Below are 25,420 nucleotides of genomic sequence, written 5' to 3' on the forward strand. Positions count from 1 at the left end.
TATTTCTCCCGTTCGGACGGGGGAAATATTATGTCTAGCCACTTTCTAAGCACCCAGACCTGCATTAATAACATAGCCTGCTTGCAGAGGGAATTTTAAATATTCCTTCCTTCTCACGAGAAGGAAACAATATTTGAAAGACGATCAGCCAGCATGCCATGTAATGGTGGGGCTGGGTTCTAGCAATTGGCTGGAATTAATATTTCTCCCACCCAAATGGGCAGAGAAATATTTCTTCCTAGCCTGCGGCCCCTTGCTAACACCCAGCCCCACACACAAGGGGCGTTCCACCCAGCCCCACACACAAGGGGCTTGCAGAACGCATGCGCCCCACCCCTCCAAACCGCCACCCTCTCCTGAGCACCCCAGCATGACTCCTTACCTCAGATTGAAGCCGGGTCTGTGAGTGGAGCTGGGGTGCTCCTGCTGTAGTCTCGAACCACGTGACTTTGCTGCAGTTAGGCTGGGTTCATGCATTGATGCAATGTATTTAGCCCAGCCCGGGAGCTTCTGCTGTTGCCTGCACACTGTCAGTGCACCAAGCGCAGACCTTAAAGGCACAGTAATCTGTGCCTTTAAGCTCTGCGCTTGGTGCCATAATTCATATTGCAGTTTCTAAACCATGCCCCCTCGTTGGTTAGGGCCTAAAAAGACCAAAAGGAGGTGGAGGGACCCCTCAAGTGAAAGACTACACAAACCCTATAGGGCCCTGTGGGTGTAGTTTTCTTTCCTTTCCTTTTCCAAGGGAAAGTTTTAAAATATTTTGTATTATTGAATTTACAGACGATTCACAGTCTGACAGGGAATATTCAAGCATGTGAATCTATGAAAGATACCAATGCTGGAGAAATACAGTTACAGGTAAGTAACTAAGACGTCTGTGCCATGCCAGGGATATGCGCAGTCAGTGTGTTGGTCATAATACATGCCATTGCATGTTGGGTCGTAGTTGTGCCCATCAACCCAGACATGTTCATATACAGCATAACATTGCTCGTAGAAGCAGTGCCACAAATTGCCAAAGCCTGCTGGAGAGTGCTAACTGGTTTCATTTTCCACTGTGTGGTGTCCTCAGAATTGGTAGCAGGCACAATAGTGTCTGTAGACTTACAAGGTTTGTTAGTATCTGCAAAAAGAGTAATTGTCCTCTGAACATACAGAGAAGGATGCCTGTGGCTTACTGTATTGTGCATCGATCCCACCGTACCCCTCAAGGAAGTCGCAGATGCAGAACTTTTCTATGACTGTGATGGGGAGATAATACTAGAAATGTGCATCACCAGCGAAATAATGGTGCAGTACAGAAGAGTGCAGTGCCCGCTAATGGCCGTTGTTGCACCACCTCCCTTCATCCAAGCTGACTTGGAGTATGTGCCAGCACAATTGTGAACAACCAACCCACATGACGTAAGGCTACTAAAGGAAGTGACCCCAGTACAGATCACACTAAATATTGAAGCAGTATAACACCGGAGTAAAACAGTACTCCTTGTCAAGGGAGTCGGAAGAGGGAATAAAAGACACGTTACAGACTCTACTACATCAAGGGATAATAGTGCCCTCTACCTCACAATGCAATACTGCCATATGCCCTGTCATTAATCCTTGTTATCCTTACAAGAACCTCTTGGCCTTTTTTTCCCTATCTGGCTGTATTTTATCTGGCATGAGCATTTTGGGGGCGTGCCTTCATCACATAGGGCCATCAAGGCTTCCTGACAATCCTCCAGTGTACCCACTTCTTCCCATTTCTGCTCAAGTTTTAAGAAGGAATGAGGTTGGAAGATGGTAACCTGATGGTGATCAGATGGCCCTTTTAGGGATCAGCTCATTGTTGTTTGCCTCTATCGGGGCTATGCCGGGAGATCATACCCACCTTGGAATTGCATGGCCATAGCATGTTTGAATGCTGTATTCAAGAAACTATCATATGTTGAATGTCGAAAATCACTTTTAGGATTTGAAGGGATTATTACTATTGCATTCTTTCCAGTAGCCTCTTTGAACTTGCAGTGAACAGGCAGGGAAAATGCAGTGGGGAGACCCACCGCTGATGGCAAGACAAATGCAGAGTGAGCTTTGCTTTAATTGAACAGGGTAATTTAAATAGCAAGCTATGCTACACAAGTGTCAGTTTAAGTCGCAAATCTACACAATTGCATAGCAAATTGCTGTGCTACACTGCTTATTGTATGTCTTTTGTTCATAAATGCCTACACAAATAAAGTGTGAATGGCATGAGACACATGTCTCGATTCGCTACAATTAAATAACCTTTTAGCTCAGTTACATCATTATTTTGTATTCACCCCTAATTTCACAAAGTGTCAATTGATGCAGCATCGTTGCGACATTGAAACCTTCCAAAATGGAGATTGATATTGTTGGACTTAACCCGAAACGTAGGACTGACTCATTCTGTCCATACACACTTAATCCCTGCTCCACCCAGTTGTTCAAAACCCATTGGGATTAAAATAATTTAGTTAAGATAGTTTTCTTTCATGTTCGTCTTGTCAGGTCAGTTAGAAGTTACCTGGCTTACACCCAGACAGTAATGGATGGATCCTATGCTATTATCCCTGCTGCTCTTCTTAGGGGACTTCTATGCCTGCAGGGGACATATATGCTTGCAGAAAACTTCTACTAGTCATCCTAGAAGCAACCACATGACTCCTGCGTTATGCACCCTTAAATGGTTGCTTTTAATTTGTAAGATCCTGATCCTTACTCACCATGAGTGGCACAGCCATTATCTTCTACTTCTCCAGTCAAGCTTCCAAACAGAACCCCAAGCTCTTTCACTGCACATCAATTGAGTCAACATCTTTTCTGGAGTCCACATTGGTGAGCATGATCTTTCGCTGTATACTGCCTACTTATGGAACAACTTTCCTCATTATGACCTGTTTTTTTTTCCACAGTAGTTTGATACCTAGTCAAATATATACATTTTTCCACATATGGTAGTAAGATGCCATTATCAATAGTAATTTCTATGAACTCCTTTTGCAGAACGTCTGATTATATTCAGATAGTGTCCTGTCAATACCCATCAGTGATTTTTTTTGTTTGCTTTTATTTTTTTATTTTTTGTGTGTGTTTACAGTGAACAAAAACTTTTGTTAAGAGAGTTAACACGTGAAATTCAGCGGGGGCGCAAAGTGACCACAATCTTAACTCAGAGTACACCTCCTTGATGTCACCTGTGATAAAAATGTTGATCTCTGGGTGATCAGTGCTTTGATCACATGTATGTGCTAATTTGCTGTGGAACAGGGTAACTCCGAGTTACTCAGAGTTAAGATTGTCATCCCTTCCAAACCTGTTGTATTTGATGGGTTTTGTTGTGATAAAGAGGGTCATCTAAGTCTTTATTAACATTATTCACTGAATTTCAAGGGTTTTGTTATGTTATACCTTCTCCATGCCCCACTGGCCAGGACCAGGGCCAGTAACTGTAGCAACTGTCCACTCCACTCGCATTAGTATGAAAGACTATGACCCACTAGTCCAGGCCTACGGCCATGGTCCCAACTCGCCCAAAAGTAAATTGCAATATTCCTGTGGGAATCCCACGATTATCCCTCCCCCACCCCCTTCCACTTGTAAGACAATTTTTAAAACGGCCCTGCCTAAAGTCTCCAACCAAACATTTGTTCCTTTTTCCCATTCCCTAACCCCATCCTTTATTATTGTTGTTATTATTATTATTATGGTATTTGATTGCAGAGATAGCTTCAAGACGCAACAGATCGCTTTATAGAGGTATACAACAGTAGAGATGCATAGCAGAGTGTTTTTCAGAGATAACAGAACAGATATACAGCAGGGGTAGGCTACAGAAGGGCACAGAGGAGGAGTACAGCTGTACCGGGTGCTGGGGCGGAGAGCGGCGTGCCGCGTCTAGCGAGTCAGGTGGCACGAGAGGCAATGTGATAGTCTAGGTGTTGAGGAGGAGAGATTCCTTGAAGAGGAGGGTCCCGAGTTCTTTTCTGAATTCTAGGTGCGTGCGGGTGAGTCTGATGCTGACGGGGAGGAGGTTCCATAGTCTTGGGACGTAGGCAGAGAAGGCTTGTTTTCTGGTCCTTTCCTTTTTGCAGCGGTAGAGTTTAAGTCTGCATGTGTCCTGGCTTTTAGTGGTGAGCTGTCCGCCGGAGATGCTGAGTTTCCCAGCGAGTTAGCTGGGTGACTTGAGGTTGACTGCTTTATATTTGATTCAGTAAAACTTGAAGATGATCTGTGCGTGCAGTGGGAGCCAGTGAAGATCGATGAGAGCCGGGGTGATGTGGTTTTATCTGCGTAGACCCTTGATGAGGTGTTTGGCCGTGTGTAGGACAATTCTCAGGGACACAAGGGAGAACGAGGGGAGGCCTTTGTGGAGTGCATTGCCCCCACCTAGGTGGGATAGGACCAGTGCTTGAATATTGGATCTAAAGCTGTCCGGAGGGAGGAAGGGCTTGACTTTCCACAGGAGGGAGAGACGATATCAAGCTGGCTGAGTTTTCTTAGCCATGTGTATCTTTAAGGAGAGGTGTTTCTTGATGCGGAACCCGAGGGACTTGGCGCAGGAGGTGAGCTCAGGTGTGTAGCCCTCTGAGTTCATGGTTGATAGCCAGGTCTGTATGTCTTGGTGTTCGCTATTGTTGGTGAGGAGTAGGAATTCGGCCTTGGAGGGGTTGAGCTTCAAGTAGGCACTGGACATCCAAGACTGGAACAGCTAGAGGCAGGTTTTGACCCTATGGATGTCCTTGCTGGAGTCGATCTTGAGGTATAGCTGTGTCATAATGCCATCCTTTTTCCACCTCCAACTGTCATTTTTAACCTTTTTCTGTTGTTTTTCCACAGAATTACTGTGGGAATTGCTCACATTGAACAAAAAGGCACAGTGCAATGCCCCAAGGGAGATCCATACATTTCTTGGGGGCTGGGGACTTGCCCCTTTTTCTGTCCATTTTTAAAAATACTGGACAGATTTACACCAAACCATAAAAAGCAGCATCTGACTGCTTTGTTCCCCGCTTGTTTCTAATTTGGTGCAAATCCTTGTAGCGGTTTTCGCCTTTTTCTCTATTGTAAAAAATATATACTGAACACAGCTTTATTCTTTTCTTAATAACTTTTAAACTGTTCACCAAATGTTCCTCAAATGTTAGTTTGTGTGGCCCATGCCAGACTTTTTTTGGGGTGGAGGGGTGAATTTCATCCAAATCCATCCAGCGAGTCAAAACCTATTAGCAATGGATTTTGGGGAAAAAACAAATTGTGTGCTTTTTAAAATGACCAAACTTGTTTGCCCTGATGTGGGTGAGGGTTCTCGCTAACTCACCCAAGACCACTTTGTTCTGAAGAGTATGATTACATAGTAATTTACGGAGCTGAAAGTTCTGGCTCAACACTGATGGAGACCATCTAATGCCAAGGCATCGTTCTAAATGCAAAGTGGGTGTCGATGCGGAGAGGGCTGTGCTGTGGATCCGTCTCTGCTTTCCCTGAACTTTTGTTAAGAGTTTTGAAGGTTGCATTAGTGAAAACGGAGGCAGCGCGGGATACAGTGTTGCTTGCTGCTATGTTACTGTTGCTTTAACTGCACAGCCCGGCCGACCTGCTGACCAGCTTTGACCCACCCACCTGAAGAACAAATGGCCTCCATGAGCGTGAAGCGTACGCAAAGGGGGGAGCTAAGTGGGTGTCGGGAGCCAGAGTGAGGAGCTGTGCTCCAGCCCTAGTTTGAGCCGCCAACCTTGCAAGGTATGGAATTCTTTTTTCAATTGTATACGGGCGTCTTGCTTTTGGCATTGACTTTGGGGGATCATGAATGGCTGGGGGCAGAGGCAGTTCTATTGAAAATAAAGGAATCACAGGCCCGAGGAAGCCCCAGATTTTGGTCACAACAGTATGTGCTGCCTCAAAGAATTGGTCGACCGTCTCATATTGGTGCGGGAAGTGATATGAAATAATTACTAACCGGCCCCCCCAAAAACCATGAATCTACAAATCTTTAGTACACCAGCAAGAAAGCTGTCAGCAGCACGTTTAGAGGTTTTTCAGCTTTCCTATAAAGTTGGGATCTGCACTCTTCTACAGAAGAAACTACCATGCATAGATCCTGTTCTGCCTATGCTACTTGCGGGTTCTGTTGGTCCCCCATTGTCAAATATACATTTCCAGTTGTTTCCAACTTACAACTGGCATGAGACTCTGTTGATTGGCAATACTGAAAAAGCAGAGGCAACCATAGTTACCTCACCCCACTTGCCTGATAACAATAAAGAGCTTTCCGTCATAGTAAGCAAGCCAGCCCAGGAGATTGTTAAAATGCGTCCTGGTAATAAGCACAATTGTCTCCGCAATAAGCACAACGATCTCGGTACCCTGGGAAACCTCGCCTCACAGGGTGGGGTCCTCGAGTGGCGTGGTCCTAGTGATGCCCTCTGTAGTAGGTGATGGCGGCAATATAGACCTGTTCCTATCAATGATAATCTGTGATATCATTAGTCTGTTACCATTACCAATGGAAGCTGCAGGGCCAAGCACGGTATAGCTTATAATGATGGAATCACCAGGTCAAATAATGGCTAGTGGTTTGGACAGCACTTATGAGACATCTGCTGGCTATGAAGCTACACTGGAAAAACTGAGACAAAAGTAGGAGCTATTGGAGTAAGGAATGAGGAGATGCCCCTGTTTCCAGGAAATAAGACTTTTGAGAAACCTTCAGTCGAACTGACATGAACTGTCTTACCAAGTAAGGCACAGCCTGAAGGATTCGAGTAAGGGCGTGCAGGTGGCGCACCTCAAAGAGAATGATAACCTAAAAAAATTAAACCAAGATGGGCAACATGAGAAATTCTGGAATTTTTTTAAAAATTGGGACCGATGACTAGTGCCGATTCGAAGACCACCGGCCAGGACTAGAATTGGAGGCAATGCAACTACAGTTTCTTCAGACTTTATCATTGATCAGAGTCTTCTCGAACTGGGGCACCAGATGGATCTTGATCAAAGGATGCCCCCCATAACGAGGATAGATGGGAACACTTTAGATGTAACAGCATTTGAAGATCTTGTCTTTTCTTACAGAACACTTAAAGAGTAGCTTAGAGCTTGACCACGAGATACAAGATGAGGTGTGGTCATAATTAACAGCAACTGTTACATCATACGCTGTGTGATATGGACAAGAAGATCAGATTAACGGCTCCTGAAATTTCAACCTTGAACCTGCTGTTAAGCTATTTTTCTTCTCTGATGATATAAGATTGGATATCTCATATGATTGGATTTGTCAACTCACACTTTACAGTTGAGTGAAATAACAATAAATCTTAAGTCAATTAGCAACACAGTTTCTGAGCTTAATTGGGCAAGAGGACCAAATGACAATTGACTTCTTCCTAACGCCCCTTTACCGAGGCAAGGAGAAAGTAGCTCAAGTGGTTGCTATTGTAGATAAAGGCACAGCAACTGGAAGCGATGTAAAGCCATCAAAGAGAGGAAAGAAAAAAAGGCAAGAAATAAATAAAAACCAACTAGAGCACATTTTTCAGAAACCTCCACGTCACAGAGGAAGCAGCCTTTGCAGACCGGGATACTACCTTAATTAATGAAGTACTGGACCATTCCCCAGCCGTGGTTTGGCATATTGACACAGAAGAAGTGACGGCTGAACAGATAGAATTCATACTGATAGAGATCATTGAGCCGGTCACTGCTATGAATTTGGAAAAATATGTTTTTTTTAATAACTCTTGGGACTAAGAGCTACCCTATTTTTGAAAAACCTGTCCAGAAATCAGATTCTCATTGTCAAGCTGCTCAGGGAGAGTTACGAAAACAAGACCTGGGAAGTGATATACAGAGCAGCACTGGACTCTTGAGATGTGAACATGAAAAGAACCAGAAGGCATTACGAAAGTACCCCAAAGTTTGATATGTAGTGGACCAGTGATGGATTATTGAAATGACGAGCCCCTGAATTAAAATGGAGGAGCTGTGGAATCTGCACACAGGCCAAGGATTCTTATGCTTGAATCCCGAAAAAAGGTAGATCAAAAATCCAGAATCTCTGCTGAAAGATCAACTGGGATCAGTGGATCCCGGTGATGACAGTTTAGGTCCTGCATTAACGACCAGAAATGTGGGCCACCTGGCACATGACCATTTGTGGGAGGGAGCCAGAAGTAAAACATTGAAGGCCACAGGAGGTGAACAATACTGCCTGTACGGAATGGTCACATCCTGTACACAAACCATTGCTCCAAGTGCATGAGAACATTTTGTGATCCCCTTGGCCCCCCTATGTTTGACCCCGCACATGGAACAAGGTACCTGGGTCTGCAATGTAATCTGGAACGGAATAGTGACCAGACCGGCTAACCATTTGAAAGGATGTGTACACCAAACACCCATGCAAAAGATAAATAGATCTAAGGACAATTACTGTGAGCAAAGAAGTGGCTGTGCTGTTTCCCCTCCTGGTAGGATCTGGGAAAAGAATGGGTCTCGCAACATACAAATGGAGCCCGGTCCCCTATATCCATGGAAATTGAATGAGGGGTATGAAGTGTGTCGGTAAGTGCTAAGAAGCCGTTAAAATGTCAGTGTGCAAATTACAAGGAGGACGACGACACAACGACAGTTAGCAAAAGCGGCTCTATAGAGATCCGTAACCTATAGGAGAGCAGCAGGAGGGAACACGTTTCAACTACAAGATTCATCCTGGAAAGATTTGAGGGGGGGCAAGAGATATTGCTCAATAGAAATAATGTGACTAAGCTTCTGCACGAGATCCCACTGCTGAGATTGCTTGGTGCAAGACATATTGACAGGGTATACTTTTCTCAAGTCAATAGGACAGACTATGTCCAGCTGGACTTCAAATCAAAGAGTGTGGCGACCATGATCCTATCTGAAACTGATTCTTTAAGGATGATGGGATATGATCTTCAAAGTGGCCATCAAGGGGGGCTGACCGTCCGAGAAGAAGAGGAGAAATCGGGTACTGGGCTCTTCCAACTGGGATCCCACAGACCGGTAAAGATCTTTTGCCCAGCCAATGGTGGAGAAAGGAGGGTGGAATTCATTGAGCCACTCATTGTGAAGGCCAAAAAAGATAGTCGGCACTGGCAATGGTTTTCAGATTCATTCGGTCACTCCTCTAGGAAACTGGGAGATCGGGGGACTCTAGTCCACATGGAAAAAACAGCAGATTTACAAAGCCGGAGTTGTAACTCTTGAGGCTTCAATAGTTTCCTGGGAACCAGAGAGAGACAGAATATTTTTGTCAATATTTCAGAATATTTTTGCAGGAGGTGTGGTTACTGGACCCCCTAATTGTTGACGGCCATACAGTCTTCCAAGAAATGGCGAAGAGCTCTCTGGTTGGGAGAGCAACAGGGGGTCTAGTAATAGCTGTAAAGAATTCAGTGTAGCAAGAGTCGGAAGTTCTCTCAAACAGTACTTATGCTTTGCTGGAATTAAGGGTTGATTTGAAGGGGATACCATCCGTAGGGTCAGCATTATTTAGTGAATATTTACAGTAACCCAAGTTGTGTTGCAGTTGAAAATATCCTGTCTAATCTGGGTGATGTACGTGAGAGGTTTTTGTATAACAGAGATAAGCTAAATGCCATGTTGGCAGGAAATTTGAATGCGGACTGCCTCTGCACTGGAAGGATCTGGGGACCAAGTGGGGGGTGGGGTGGAGTTGGCATGCAGCCTTAGATCGTTGGTTGATGGTAGATTGTGGGTGGAGTTCTTTGAAACCTGGAGCCTAGAAAATACTAATGGGTCAATTGTTGGGGATATCCAGCGAAAGCCATGTAGAGATCAGGTCAGCAGTCCTTTATTGTTGGACAATTTTGCCCTTTCCCTGACATTGTCTGAGCATTGTGAAGAAATGTAGGTCGAGGAGTCAGAGTTAAGTGATCATCACTGAGAATGAGATATAGGGTGTCGTGAACTAAACTGCTTTCACTTGCTAATCTTGTCGTGAATAAGTGTAAAAAGAATTTCAAGATGCATACCAGCTCTATTACAAGCTTATCTTGACAGATTTAACAGCAAGCCTGGCAGAAGAATAACAACAAATGCATGAATGAAAACCCATCCCTTTGATCCCAAGTCCAAAATGGGTTATAAATTCGCCCAGAATGAAGGATCCAGAATGCTGGAAATTCTGCAACAGCATGATTCTAGAAATTTCTGGGACCTGATAAATGTCATAAGTACATTGCAAGGTTACCAACAGAGTAACACCATACGTGAAGGTGAGTGAATAGCCCATTTCCAGCCCTTGCACAAGGTAGAATTTGAAGTGGCAGAAATCTCATGGGATCTGCCAATAGCAATTCAATCGATGGAGGGGCTGATCTGATAAGAAAGTCCTGTAGATGGACTAAGTGGTCTATCCAATGCGGTACTAAAATTAGACCCAGTGATGTGGTTGTTGATGTTAGTCATCTTTAGTGCTGTCTTTGAGGCAAGCGAAATTCCTATCTCCTGGTCAAGAGCCGTAGTTGTGCCCATATTTAAGAGGGGAGATGGGGCTAGATTGGATAATTACTGACCAATCTCACTTCTAGACAGCGAAAGCAAGATCTTTGTGGTATTGTATATGGGGAAATGGTCAACTGGGACACTGCTAGCGGTTGATTACAGAAATACCAGACCAGCTTTTGTAAGGGATTGGGCATGAAAAGGAATGGTATAGTTGTGGGCTGTGGGAAGAACCTGAGGGCGTCCTCGCTACTTTTCCCCCTGGATCCTCCTCTCGGATGGCCAGGGAAAGGCCATCACTTTTGGATCCTGACCTTGAAGGTGGATATGCGAGGGAGGATCACCTGGGTGGAGGGAACTTGGGGAGTGGGTAAGGTATATCCTTAGGTGAGACATGGTATCACCCTTTCCCTTTTCACACTGAACCACCTATGCCTCTAGCCTTTTTAGGCAGCTGTCAGCCCTTTCCCTTTTCTCTCCTCTCCAATACTGTCCCCCGGAAACACCACCTTGATACTGGGACGAGGAAGAGACCAACTAGGAGGACACATCCTCTTTTGACTGAGACAAAAACATATCGGTGAGAACACGGAGCAATACATACAACTTTTATTAAATCTAACATCCACAAACACCATTCTGGTACTGAGACGAAGAAGAGGGCTATTGAGGTATGCAGATGGAACAACCAGGCATGTCCAACTAATGAGAGCTGCCATAGTCTGGCAATTGGACTTGACCCTTCACTTGGGTCACTTAACACTTCTAACAGATATAAAAATGCCCGCTGTAGGCAGGAAAAGAGAACTAGCTGGAGAGAAGGGAGCTGGAGACCCAGGTGCCGGGAGCCGTGTGAAGCAGGAGAGAAACACTGGCAGGGTCATGCTACCTTTCATACTGGCTCCATGCAGCAGGAGCTGTGGCACTCCCACAAACCCCAGCCTCCCTGGGAAAGCAGGAGAGCGAGCAGTGCTCTCTCTGGCTGCCGCGAGGGAAAGGTGATGCCGGAAAGTGGATTAAGAAGCATTGACAGGCCCGTCGCAAAGGACAACAAGCGGAAGGGAGCTGATGTGTGCGACCGGTGAGTGGAAACCAGGGCTGCTCAGATGGCTGATGACAAAGTCCTTTGAGTACCAAACAAACTGAAAGTTATTGCAAGTACGTTTTGACTGCCGAAACAAGTACTTCTGAATATCGAATGAACTGAAAGTCAATGCAAGTGGTGCATGAAGCAGATGCTACGGAATGAAGTGTATGAAAAGCAAGTATTAGCAAAGTTAAGAGAACACCAAGAAGTGTATGAATAGAGAAACCAAGTATTTACCCAAAGCTAAAAGGGTCCCAGGAATTGCAGGTTAAGAGGAAACCTGTTTTTGCAAGAGCAACAAGAATACAGAAAAGTACACCAAAGTGCATGGTGGCCAACCAAGCCACGGAACAGTGTCAGAAGAGTGACACTAGGGAATCAACTAAATATCACTGTCAAGTGGAAGCAGTGGCTAATTGTTGATGGAAGCAGTCAAGAGGGGTATCAATTGCGTGTCCTGCAATGGGTGGACAGTGTGGTCCGACAACTGTGCCTAGACTGAGTGCCCCTGTATGGACAAGCCAATGAACGTATCTATAAAGAGACTTGTGTATTGCAACAACCTTGCATATGATTCTGAAGTCAAGAAACAGAACTGCCTAGATGAACTGGTGAAAAATATCGCTATCAGAGGAGCTGGGGAGGGTCCTAAGGAACTTTGTTGTCTTTGAAATCTGGAATATTTGAACTCTTGGGGAAGGGAACCCCCAATATTTTAACTGTTTTTAACTTGGAGAATGAGAAGCTGATCATAAGCCAAGAGCTGCAAGAAGCTCAGATTTTTCTTTTGAACACTATTCATTTTGATGCTGACATCCCTAAACATTGTAAACAGTTAGTTGTGAGGGCAAATACAGGTTTTGGACACAGACCGACATTTGATTTGGACTTCTGACACAGACTATCCTTAGTTTTCTTTAGGTAGGGAAATCCCACCTTACCATAGGGCAAGTTAAGTCGTACTCCATCCTGATGTTTATGTAAATAAAACTTTTTAGAACGAATTTTACATCTGTTGTCTGTTTCTACCCACAGCTGATCCTTCTTGTCTGGCTAACTATTGCCCAATTTCCATTACTTCTTTTCTGCGCAAATTCCTGGAAAAGCTGGCATCTCTCAGCTTAACCTTAATTCTGATTCTGTTGGCTGTCTCCACGACCATCAGTCTGGCTTCAGAGCTGCCAGAAGCACAGAAACCGCTCTCCTGAACATCGTGACGATCTGCTCTCCAACCTTGATGCCAATATTCCCTCTGTCCTCATCTTACTCAATCTCTCTTCTCCCTTTGACACGGTCAACCATACCATCCTGCTCAACCGTCTCTGTGACAAACTGGGCATCACCGATCAGGCAATGGCCTGGTTGATCTTTCCTCTCTGAACGACCCTCCCAGGTCCAAATCGGGTCCTTCCTATCATCTATCTCCCTTTCTTCATGTGGTGTTCCCCAGGGGTGTTACCTCTCACCCTGGCTTCTCAAACAATACCTGGCACCTCTCGCCCACTGCGTTACCATTTTCTGCTCCAATTTCCAGTGCTATACTGACAACACAACTCATTTTCTGGCTTCCCTTTGCCACCTCATCTCCTTCTCTCATCTCGGACTGCCTTACTGCCATTCAATATTGGTGTGCCGCCAGCGATCTTTGCCTGAATGCCAGTAAAACAGAGATCCTCCTCATCGGCACACCTTCATCCCCTTTTCCCCTCACTCTTTGGCCGGCCTCCCTTGGCCCTCCTCCTACCCCCACCTGCGAGGCCAAGAACCTTGGGGTCATTTCTGACGCCACACTGTCCTTCTCTGACCACATCTCTGATCTGCGATGTCCCTAAAAAGTCAAACTTCCTACTTCACCTCCTCAGAGGTACTATGCCTTTCCTCGCCTTCTTCCAGAAGCTCACTGTCTCCCAAGCCCTGGTTCTCTAGGTTAGACTATTATAACATCCTCTTTCTAAATCTCCCTGCCTCTATTCTCCGCCCTTTGCAACTAACCCAGAACAGGACTGCAGGACTTGTCCTTGGCCTCAAGCCCTGGGATCATATCGCTCCAGCCCTGAAATCTCTCCACTGGCTCCCAGTGGCTGCAAGAATTACATTCAAAACCCTCTGCATTGTCCGCAAAGCTTTCTGGGGCTTGGGTCCAAAATACCTGCAGCTATCCCTTTGCAAATACCTTCCACCTGGAGCTCTTCTCTCCTCCACCTCGAACTCCCTCAGGGTCAGTCGTTTTTCAAAGAAACGAGCTGTGGGTAGATCTGTCCTCGGCTGGGAACTCTCTCTGGAACAGCCTCCCTGCCACTCTGAAACTTGAGGAGAACCGTCTCTGGTTCCGGAAGCACCTCAATACCTTCCTCTTTGCTTCTGCCTTCACCCCTCCTCTCCCCTGCTGATATGTTCTCTCTCGGCACTGTGCCCTTGGTCTGCCCTCTGTCTCCCGGGCCCCGGTACCTGCTCATCCTGCCACCCACCCGCACTGCCTCCGGGCCCCCATTGCACTGTGGTCTGTATCTGTACCCATACAGCGCCCCCCTCCCTTCTTTTTCTCCTGCACTTATCAGACATACTGTGTCCGCTGCCTTAAACCCAGCACTTGCCACTTGCTGGCTGCACTACCACTGCTTGTTGTCTTCATCTATTTTTTTAATTAATTTATTATTTATCTGTTTTCATATGCTATGCACTTTCCACTCCACTCCTCCCTCCCCCATGTACTTTTCCCCTTTCCCCCTCCCATGCACTTCCGCATTCTGAATGTCACTGGGCCTAGAAAGATTTTTGTTTTTGTTTCTCCTTTGTTCCCCTCCCTTTCCTTGTTGTGGTCTAAAACACCTGTGTATGAGCGCGATATAAATAAAATATCAATATCAATGATGCCTTCAAAGCTGGCTGAAAGAAGAACCATTGAATCCTAGAAGCCTACCGCTGTTTATTGCAGCAATAGTTTAAATGCAAGCCTTTGCATCAATATAAACCTTCTGTGATGCAAGTTAAGGGACTCGCAGATCCCCGGGAATTTGCTAGCCATACTGGTTGCACTGCATGCACATTCATTCCTACAGGTCAGATTGGACAGGCAGGGAGCCCTGACAGAGAGCTTTTGGGCAGAGATGGGCCTATGTCAGGGCTGCGTCTTGGCTCCCTGCCTTTTCAGTGTGTACCTGTCCGATCTGGGGGACTTTTTTGACACACTTGGAATTCGTCATTAACTGTCCCATATATTGCGTACGCTGACAACTTTCTCCTTCTAGACAGGACCATGTTGACTTGCAGAGGAAACCCAACGCAATACTAGAATATTAGCTACTGAATGAGCTGTGTATTAATGAAAAGAGAACCAACATTATAAGGTTCATCAGCAATCCAAGAAGGAGAATGGGCTACACCTGGAGAGTGGTGTAAGGAAGGCATGGTATTGAACAGTGAAGACAGACACAAGTGATCACAGTTCAAGGGTGCTTATTGAACTTCAATGGGTTGGTAGAATGCCTATCTTAACTTAAATCTAAAGATGGGAGCAAGCTACGACCATCAAATAATAATGCAGTCCTAGTGGAGTCTGTCAAAGGGGCCTATACTAGTAAACCTATTGCCAATCCTTACGTCTAAATACAAAATGGTGTGAGATAACTATGAATGCAAAAGAAAAGTGTTAATGAAAATGAATAGTTACTCACTGTAGTGACGTCCCGCGAGGACGGGAGACAGAACATTTTTCACCAGAAAAATCTTCTTTCTCTTTAAATTTAGAGGCGCGGCCCTGGGAGCATGCGCTCGCCTGACTCCGCCCACCGGTGCCACTCCTCAGTCCCCATTGACGTGTCGACAATATTCAGCATTACCTAATGACACCAGTATTAGGGGGAGGATGGTGGGACGTATGGAGGAAAGGGGACTATGGACTAAGAGTACGCTAGTCACTACGGTGAGTAACTATTAATTACTCTTACGTCCCGGCTCTTTCCTCCATACTGTATGGGCGATTACAACTGAATGTAGCAGCAGGGTGGAGAGGTCCTGTCCAGGTAGTATTACAGCACGCGTCTGTGATCCAGACGGTGCCAGACCGTCTGAGGCTCCTCCTTGGGGATGGCGAAGAAAGTGGGTAAGACTATTTCCTCATTGAGATGGAAGGAGGAGGTAACCTTGGGTAGAAACGCAGGATGCGTTCGCAGGACGACCTTGTCCCTCTGAAAGGTAGTGTAGGGCTCTGAAGACACCAGAGCCTGGATCTCGCCGACTCTGCGAGCTGAGATGAGGCCCATGAGCAGGGCTGTCATTATGGTGACCAGCCTGATGTCCGCGGACACCAGTGGCTCAAAAGGTTTGCGCGCCAAGGTGCCCAACACCACATTACGGTTCCGGGGGGGTAAAGTCTGTGGAGGTCTGCCAGAAGTCACTTGGCCACTGGGTTGGAGGAGGAGAAGAGGCCCTCCTCCATATTCCTGTAAGCCCCTATGGCTGCCAGATAGGTGCGGCATGCATCCACCTGTACGCCGGAGTGGGTGAGATGTGCCAAAAAGGAGAGCTCGTCGTCCAAGGTATACTTAAGGAGATCGATCTCCCTAGAGTCGGCCCAATGACAGAATCTAGACCATTTACTCTTAAATTGATACCTAGTAACCTTGCTTCTAGCGCCCAGGATGACCTATAGGTTAGCCTGAGCTAGGCTTCAGTGTTTCAGCGTGATCTGCTCAGGAACCACGCTGCGAGGGCTAGTTTGTTAGGAGCAGGGTGGAGTACCCTGCCCCCCAGCTGCCGAGCCTGTCCGCTTCCAGGTTGGACTCCCCCGGGAGGTGGACAGCCATGAGGTAGATGTTGTTCTCCAGAGCCCATTCCCACATGCTAACTGCTAGGTTGCACAGTGGAGGGGATCTCGTACCACCCCCTGCTTGTTGACCTAGTATATGCTGGTGGGGTTGTCTGTCTGGATAAGAACTGTCTTTCCCTTGATAAGAGGGAGAAAGGCCTTGAGAGTCAGCCATATGGCCTTCAGTTCTAGCCAGTTGATGTGGGGCTCCGGCCGAGTCCAATCTCCCTGGTCGCTGTGGTAATCCAGGGGGCTCCCCAGCACTCTAGGGAAGAGTCTGTAGTGACTGTGACCTGAGGGGCCGCTGTCAGAAGTGCTTGCCTTGCTGCAGGTTGCAGTGGACCACCGCTGGAGGTCTGAGTGGAGAAAGGGAGGAATGTTGACTGGCTCTGCTTGGGAGCCCTTCACCTGATTCCATGAGGCTGCGAAATGCAGCTGTAATTTCCTCATCCTGAGCCTTATGTGGCGTATGACCAACCGGACCGCTGCCATAAGACCCAATAGGTGTCGGTACCACTAGGCTGGGGTAACTGTACTGGAGAGAAAGTGGGCTGTGGCTCTCTTGATGTCCGCAATCTTGTCCTCTGAGGGAAAGACTTTGACAGACCTTGTGTCACAGATGAGGCCCAAGAAGGTCAGGCTCTGCGTGGGCTGCAGCCGAGACTTCTTGAGGTTAATAGTGAACCCCAGGTTGTGCTGTTCATCAGTGCGGAGGCGGTATGGTGAACCGTCTCCGGAGAGGTGGCACGAACAAGCCAGTCGTCCAGGTCTGAGTAGACATGGAGGCCCTGCGCCCTGAAGAGGGCTGCCACTGGATTCATTAACCTGGTAAATCCCCTGGGCGCCGAGTAGAGGCCAAAGGGTAGCACCTTGTATTGGAAATGGCAGCCCATGATCCTGGAGAGCAGTAAGGAACGATGCAGCTGCCAAATCGGGACGTTTAGGTGAGCGCCCATCAGATCCAGGGAGCGCATCCAGTCTCCCCCGTCCAGTGTTTCCGCCATAAGAGTTGGCTTAACCATCTTGGATTTTTGCAGAGGGAGGGAGAGATTGAGGGTGGAAAGGTCAAATTCAACTCTCAGGCCAGCCTGGTTCTTCTTCTGTATGGCGTAAATCCTGGAATAGAAGCCCAATACTCGCTGGGAGGCTGGGACCTCTTCCATTGCTTGGCTGTAGATGAACGACCAGATCTCCGGGAGCAGAGTTGTTGTCCCAATCTGTGGGAGAGGAGGGAGGAGAGGAAGGTACCGGTAGGCGGTACCCCGTGGAGACTACGGAGAGGATCCAGGGGTCTGAAAAATTCTGGTGCCAAATTTGCACATGAAAGGCAAACCTGCCCCCCACCAGAGACACGTGGCCCGAAGGGGCGTGTCATGACTGCTTTCCCTCTGAGGCTGTTGCACAGGAGGGGGATTGGAAAGACCCCTTGCCCCACCCCCCCACCCCCATTTTGTTGTTTCCTCCGATGCTGACTCAGTGAACGGAAAGGTTGCCTGGACCTCCGTTCTTGGAAGCCCCCGGAACCCGCCAAACACCCGTCCCTTGTCAGAGCATTGTTGCGACTTGGTGTAGGCCCTGGGCATGGCCTTCATAAGAATAGATAAAGACTTTGTGGTTTGCGAGCAGTTCTTTTTATCTAATTCCTCATCCGTGGTGGCGTGGAGAGGTCACTACCCTCCAATAGAAGGTCCAATATGCGTTTATGGACATCAGGATTAACCGAGTAGCCCAGAGCCAGGCCATCTTCATGTCCGTGGCAATGTAGGAGGCCCGGCTAGAGGTGTCAATGTGGCCCATGGTGGACTCCACAATGTCCTGCCCTACCAGCTTGGCATCTCCTAGGCCAGCCTTGAAGCGCTCTTGGCTTTGTGCCGGAGTTCCAGGGATGCAAGGAGGCGTTGGAGTACAACTTTTTTCCGTACGCCTCGAAAATCTTCTCCTCATTGCCTAGCAGCGTTGAGGACGAGGTGGCCGAGGACGAGGTGGCAGAGGACAACTGCGGCTTAGAATAGAGTGACGCAGCAGCAATCACGGAAGAGTGCGTTTTAGGATGCGCCGAAAACCAGAGTGTATCCCCCTCCATCTGCCTATACTTGGCGACTAGGCACCGATTGACCGGTTGGACCGAGTGCGGCTTGAGCCAGCCAACCCTTCTTGGCCAGGGCAACTATGTCTTTCTGCATCGAGATCCCCGTTTTGGTAGGAGGTTTTAAGGTGAGGACTTCTGCCAAGCCTCCCTCGGACTGAGGAAGGCCCGAATATTCTGCCAAACCTGCAAGGCGTTCGTGGAAGGCCCTTGCTGAAGATGGGGTCCTCCTCCTAGTCAGTGTCCACCAGAGTGCTCGTAGGGTCCGGAACTGGTGCAGCAGGAGTGCTGGGCGCCGTGGGCTGCGGCATGGAAATGGGAGCCGTGGTGGCTGGTGTGAAACCGCCTGTACTGTGAGAGGCAGGGCAGCCGGAAGCGGCTGGAGCAGCAGTGGTTGCGCTGGGGCCTGTGGCACCAGAGCCATAGGAGGAATGGCTATGGGTGCCGGTGGGGTGACCTAGGGGAGCATGTTCCTGATGGCATCCTGGAGGATGGCCCCATCTGGGGAGTTCGCATCAGCCCTAGGAACCTTCCAAAGAACCTGTCTTTGGAGGCTGTAGAGGTGGCAGGTGATAGTGACAGAGTGGCTAACGGCTGCTGGGGCCAGGACACTCCACCTGGGGTGCAGGGGAGACCTGCCCCACGCTGCTGATGGATAAACTGTAGGTCACGCACCTGGTTGGCACCAGTCCCACCTTGTGACTTGTTCTTCCACCCGCTCTGCCCGAGGGGGTGTAAGACGCGCGGCCATCTTGTCTGGCACGGTGGCCATTTTGTCGAGCTGCGTGCCACGTGCTCAAGTTGTGGTGCCTGGCTCGCTGAAACCAGCCCCGTTCAAGACGCTTTGTTTTGGAACATAAGGCCTATCCCGCACCTCAGGCCGTGACCTGGAAGGCGCCCTCTGCACTGACACCGGAAGGATCCGGAGACCCCTTGGACGCGAGGCCAGTAGCTGGACTAGCCTCGGTACGTTTGTCTGTGCTAGGGCGTTGCCCCTCAGGTGTAATCGCGGTAAAAGAACTTTGCGGTCCCTCATCACTGACACCGGAAGGATCTGCAGACCCCTCGGCCGTGAGGCCAGTAGCTGGACTAGCCTTGGTACGTGTGCTGGTGCTAGAAACCGAAAGGTTCCTACCGGTCAGGTGCTTCCTTCGGAAGGAATCACCTTTGTGGGGTACGATGGTAAATAGAGGCCTTACATCTGGCCTCGAGCAATGTTTGACAAAGTCCTTCAGGTCCTCCGGAGGCTATGGAAAGCTCCCTCCGCCTAGCTAATCTGTTCTTCGGTGCACGTGGAGTCCGCACGTCGCTCGAGGGACATCCTTTCCAGCCATGGTCTCTGGGCCAAGGCAGCGGAGGCAAAGGGCGTGGGGGACGGATGTGGGAAGAGGCCTTTGCAGGCTGGACACTTGCTGAAGTCGACATGCGCCGAGGAGGAGTGTGGCGTTGAAGGACCAAGTACCTGTTGAAAAGAAAAATACAAAGATAGAAGAATATCCGGGGAAGAGAGCGTGGTATTACATGGCCGAACCCAAACCCAGGAGCGCTGGTGAATTCGGCCCGTTTCCATTGACGTGGAAAAGGGGACGGAGGAGTGGTGCTGGTGGGCGGAGTCAGGCGCGTGCATGCTCCCAGGGCCGCCCCCGTGTGCCTCTAAATTTAAAGGGGGGAGAAGATTTTTTTTGGTGAAAAAGGACTTTCATACACTATGGAGGAAAGGGGAAGTGATGTAAGAGTATGATATGTCAGGATAGTTGAGCAGTTGGCTTCCCTTCCCCATGTTTTCAGCACTGGACAAGGCGGCACATGCATGCTTTGCACACACTCTGGCTTCTTGGCCACTAGGTAGCAGTTCAACACATAAGCATCAGGGACTTCCGCCGAAGTCTCTCTCGCAATGACAGTCTCTTATTGCAGAGGGCCCGATGTAACAAAACAAAACACAAAAGTTCCTTTCCTTTGTCAGGGTTTTCACTTTCACAAGTTCAAGACTTGTCTCCCTCGTCCGGCTCAGACCCCCTTTCTACAATATTCACAACTTGTTCTCCCTCCTTGGGGCTCGGCCCATGTATACTCCTCGTTCAGACTCAGATCCTCTTTTCTACAATGTTCACAACTTGGTCTCCCTCCTTTGCGCTCGAACCATGGATCCTCCTTGTTCGTGCTCAGATCCTCTTTTCCACAGTCTTCACAACTTTCTCCCTCCTTCGGTTTCGGACCACGGATGTCCCTCGCTCGGGCTCAGACCATGTATCCCCCTTGTGTGTGCTCAGATGCTCTTTTCCACAGTGTTCAGAACTTGGTCTCCCTTCAGACTTGGACCATGGATTCCCCTCGTTCGGGCTCATCCCTTTTGATACCAGAATCGAAGACTTTCGAATGTGCAATGGGTTTTGCTTAAACCCTTGCAGGACCACTTCGATTCACTTCACACAATTTACACTTCACATCAATCTTCTACTTTCGTTTCTCTTGTCAGGATACCGTACAGAGACCTTCGACTCGGCACATTCACAGTGCCGGACCACTCTGTCAATGGTATTGTATCTTTCCTTTTAATGTTGAAATATTCACCAGCAATTTAGCTTCACTCGCGCCTTTCATCACAAGCGTTTAACAATGTTCATTTTCACAATGTTGCTGCTTGCAACCTTAACTTCAACACAGACCGGCATGGCATCGTTCTCCCCAACTCACTGGCTGTGTTGTTCTTTGTCTCTTCTTTGTTCTTGGAGCCAAGGACGATACCACGGCATCTGCTGCTCCTCCCCGCCTTGGTCAGTTACGCAGGAGGACCCTCAGTATCTCTGACACGCAATGCTGGATTCTTCAGCCTGGTTTCCTGGTCTTACGTTTTCTGCCTTGAAGGTTTCGTGAACGTAACAGCTTTCTGCCAAAAAGGTCCAGGGTGTTGCCCCTCTAACAAACCTCTTGTGCCTGGCTATGTATCTCCCTTTGTTCAACTGCTGTCTTGAAACTGCTGTCCCTTCGTGTGTTTTGCCCTGCTCAGAGTGTGCTCTCGTGCTCCACCTTTTATCCGTGTGAGAAAGTTTAATGGAAGTCAGGTGTGAGTGATTGTCGATAATTGCCTGACCTTGACTGACCATAGTATTGGGACATGTTTGGTACATGGGTTGGGTGCGAGTGTGTTTTCTCCCAGAGCGGGCTGTCTATGTAAAAGTGTTAGTGCAGGAAAAGGGGGGGGGGGATTGAGTTTCTAAATATCCCATCGGGTAGGGTAAAGGTGTTACAGCGAAGATAGGGATACTGCGTCTCACCATCCGATGTCCCACTTGTACTCCGTGAGGACCCGTCACCCAGGTGATCCTCCCGCACTCGTCCACCCCCAGGAACTGGATCCAAAAGCAATGGCTGTGTCTTGGCCTCCTCGATGACAGAACCCCGGGGACTAGTGGGTGAGACGCCTGATTTTCACAGTGGGCAAACGGGTACTGATACCAACCCAGTCCCTCCCATACCTGGACTTCATTTTAGACGTGGCAGATAATAGGAAACTACTCATGGCTCGTATAATGTCAAAGGGCTGCTCCCCAGATGAAATAAAATGAAGGCTTGCTTTTGTAGGTTTTCGGTTTATCCTGTTTTTATATTTTATACTATGAAAGTTGTATCAAAACTACTATACGGTACAGAGACAACAGCCAGTTTGTGAGTCTTCGCCTATGCAAAAGTGCAGTCAGGGGATGGAAGCGTCCACTTGGCCTGCCAGATTGTGTTCCAATCTCTGCCCTAAGATTCATATTGGTCCTATTCTCACTAAGCTGTAAAGTAGGGACTAGGGAATTCTGTCTTTATACAGAAGAATGCTGGTCCCAATGGTTGGCTCATTGTACAACGATCTAGCTGTAACGTTGAAGTCAACTACCTCGGTTTCAGTGGTTAAGTTTAAGAAAAGAGCAGAGGTTGTGTTATCTGAAATTGAGATGTCCAAGATTGATTGAGGACAGTGTCAAGGGTGAGAGAGTGAAGATTATATAAGAGCCTCTCTTCCCTGGACTAGCCTCCGGGAACGATTAATAAATATCTTTAAAAAAAGAAAACGGCTACCGGGCATCTCAATTTCTGAGATGGCTTTCACCTGTGGGTAGTAGGTTCAGTCTGTCAGATTAGATCTGTGGAGACTGGTGTGATAACGGGCAGAGACTTACGCAAGAATGCAAGTGTAAAAAATAGAGAGCACCTTCTCTTGGAATGTTCGGCACTGAAAGAGTATAGATCACTCTATGGGTATTTTTTTTATTTATTTACTGTGCATTTGTAAAGCACTTAAACATCAAGTTAATTGCGTTCCAAAGCGCCCACAGGGCAACAGGGGGAGGACATGGGGATGAAGAACAAATACAACAGTGAAAGATGGAGGCGGTCCCACTATGCCTTGTGAGCATTTCGGAACGTGCAAGTGCAGGGAGAAAGAGGGATGAGGCAGTGGGGGAGCTAAGTGCTCGGTGCAACAAGAGCTAGGGAGTAAGCAGCTACTGCCTAGGTGTAGTGGTCAGCCACAAATAAATAAGTGCAGGCCTGTGGTGACATAGGGCAGTTCTGTGGGGGGTGGAGGCTGTAGGCGATTGGGTTTGGGAGGCCAGAACCCGGGAGGACACATAAGGGCCCTTATCACCAATCTCAGCCACTTTGGGATTTAACATAGAAGGGAGGAAAGTAGGAGGAGCTGAAGAGGAGAGTCTTGAGGAGCTGCTGGAATTTGAGGAGATCCCCTTCGTCTTGAGCCGGGAGGCTTTTCCATAGGTGGGAGCTTGCTAAGGAGAGAGATCGGCCACCAGCTTGCTGTTTAGTGAAGCACTTAACACACAGAGTTGGTGCCATAGGAACGTACAGATCTGGAGGGAGAGAATTTAGTGATAGTAAGTTGTAGATAGCGTGGTCCCCGGCCCCAAACAGCCTTGTGGAAGATGCTGAGGGATTTTAATTTGATCCTTGCAGCAACTGGGAGCCGGTGGAGAGTTTTTAGGGCTGGAGAGTTGCAGACCCTGGACTTGAGGCCAGGCGTAAGTCTTGCAGCCCTATTCTGGATTAGCTGGAGTGGTCGTGGAGCGGAAGAGGGTAGATTAAGGAAAAGGCTATTGCAGTAGTCTAGCCTAGAGAGAACCAGAGCTCTAGAGACATTGAGCTTTTGGGGAAAGTGAGGAAAGGAAGAATTCCTTTGAAGAGGTGGAGTTGAAAGTGGGACTTCTTGTCAAGGTCCTGTATGTGAGGGATGAAGGAAATAGAGGAGCCGAAGATAACTCCAAGGTTTCTGGTATGAGATGAAAACTGGGAGATCCCATAGAAGATGGCCAGAGTGAGGGACAAAAAGAGGCACAGGAGTCCCAATAGGAAGGATCTCAGTCTTGCTTGCATTGAGGCAGAGATCATTGGAAGTACACCAGTACTGGATGGCAGATAGGCAGTCAGGAATGATGAAGGAAGTAAGAAAAGGATCAACTGGGAAGTCTGAAGAAGAGTTGCGTGTCATCTGCATAACACTAAAAGTTTGGGGAGAAGGTGGTCATGAGGTGTGCAAACGGAGGTGCAAGGTATTTGTTAATGAGCCAGGGAGAGAGGTTGGTACCCTGGGGACGCTGCCGGTGTAGATAGAGGTGGGGAGGAGAAGGAGCCCGGAATAACCTGGGATGGGTGGTCTCTGAGGAACGAGGTCAGCCAGCCCAGTGGCCGCTCCGAGATGCCAAGGGTATCGTGGAGTTGTTTTATGAGGCTGCAGTGGTTGACAGGATCAAATGCAGAGGAGAGATCAAGTAGAATGAGGACAGCTGGAGAGTTGGAATCAAGAGATGCAACCAGTTTCTCAAGAGTGTTCAGAAGAGCAGTTTCAGTACCTCTGGATGCTTTGGGTTAGTTTGTACATAATTCCAGTTGGACGAGGAAAACGTCTTCATTCGTATCTCAAGTGGGGAGGAAACTGCTGTCACAATTGCAGTCATAAATACATTAAATCAAGCAGGTTTGTTTGGGTTAAGATGGTAACTTGGTTTGTATATCAGGTCTTTTATTTATATTTTCTTTGTGTATCCTTATTTTTATATGCAGGAAATATGAATAGTAATGTGGTACTTTGTGATTGATTATAATATGTAATTGATGTTTGTATGCATGTATAATTTTCTTATAAATGAAATGATTTGTATCTAATTGTCTTTGTTTAAATGTGTAAGGTTGAGTAGGAAATGCCAATAACACAATAAAAAAATTCTAAATGTTGAGTGTTATGCAGTTAATAAAACGATAACAACCCACGATTTAAAAAGAAGCGTTGTTCTAACAGAACCACTTTTAGGCCCTTCAGGGAAGAAACATGTCTACACTTGGAAATGTGATGTTAATATAAACAGGGGCTCTGAAATCCATTTTTTATAGGTGTTTTCTTTATTTCAAAATATATATATATTATGCTTTTTGACCTAAAAATAAAATAAAATAGGACTACAGACTTCATTAGTTGGAGGGTAAGGAGCTGTGGGAATAATTGTAAATTGATTTAAAAGAAAACACTCCCATACTTTAACTTTCTGTAATTGTATATAGCGAATAGCTGATGTGCAAGTGTTACTATCGTGATCTTTCTTTTTAGATAAAAAAAAAAGTTTGATTTGGAATGTAAGACTGGGACAGCCTCCCCATTGGCTTTACACATTTTGTTGCCTTAATCCATCCAATTAACCCATGTTTTCAAATTGCATTGATGCGCCCATGTGCATTTATTTTGTGACACGCTTTAGTTAAAAATTTAAAAAAGGCTGTCCGTTATGAGTGTACATAGGTCGCTAAATAAGGTACATAAGAACAATGCAGCAATTGGTGAGATTGACTTGTTGCGAAAGCAAAGTAGGCTGTGGTGACAATGCTGGGCGGTACATGGAGCACAGATGATGAGTATGTGTTTGAGCGCCGTATGTCTGGGGCAGGT

The sequence above is a fragment of the Ambystoma mexicanum genome, chromosome 12 (genome assembly GCF_040938575.1).
Source record: "Ambystoma mexicanum isolate Mex_15411 chromosome 12, UKY_AmexF1_1, whole genome shotgun sequence".
In the NCBI taxonomy this organism is placed as follows: domain Eukaryota; kingdom Metazoa; phylum Chordata; class Amphibia; order Caudata; family Ambystomatidae; genus Ambystoma; species Ambystoma mexicanum.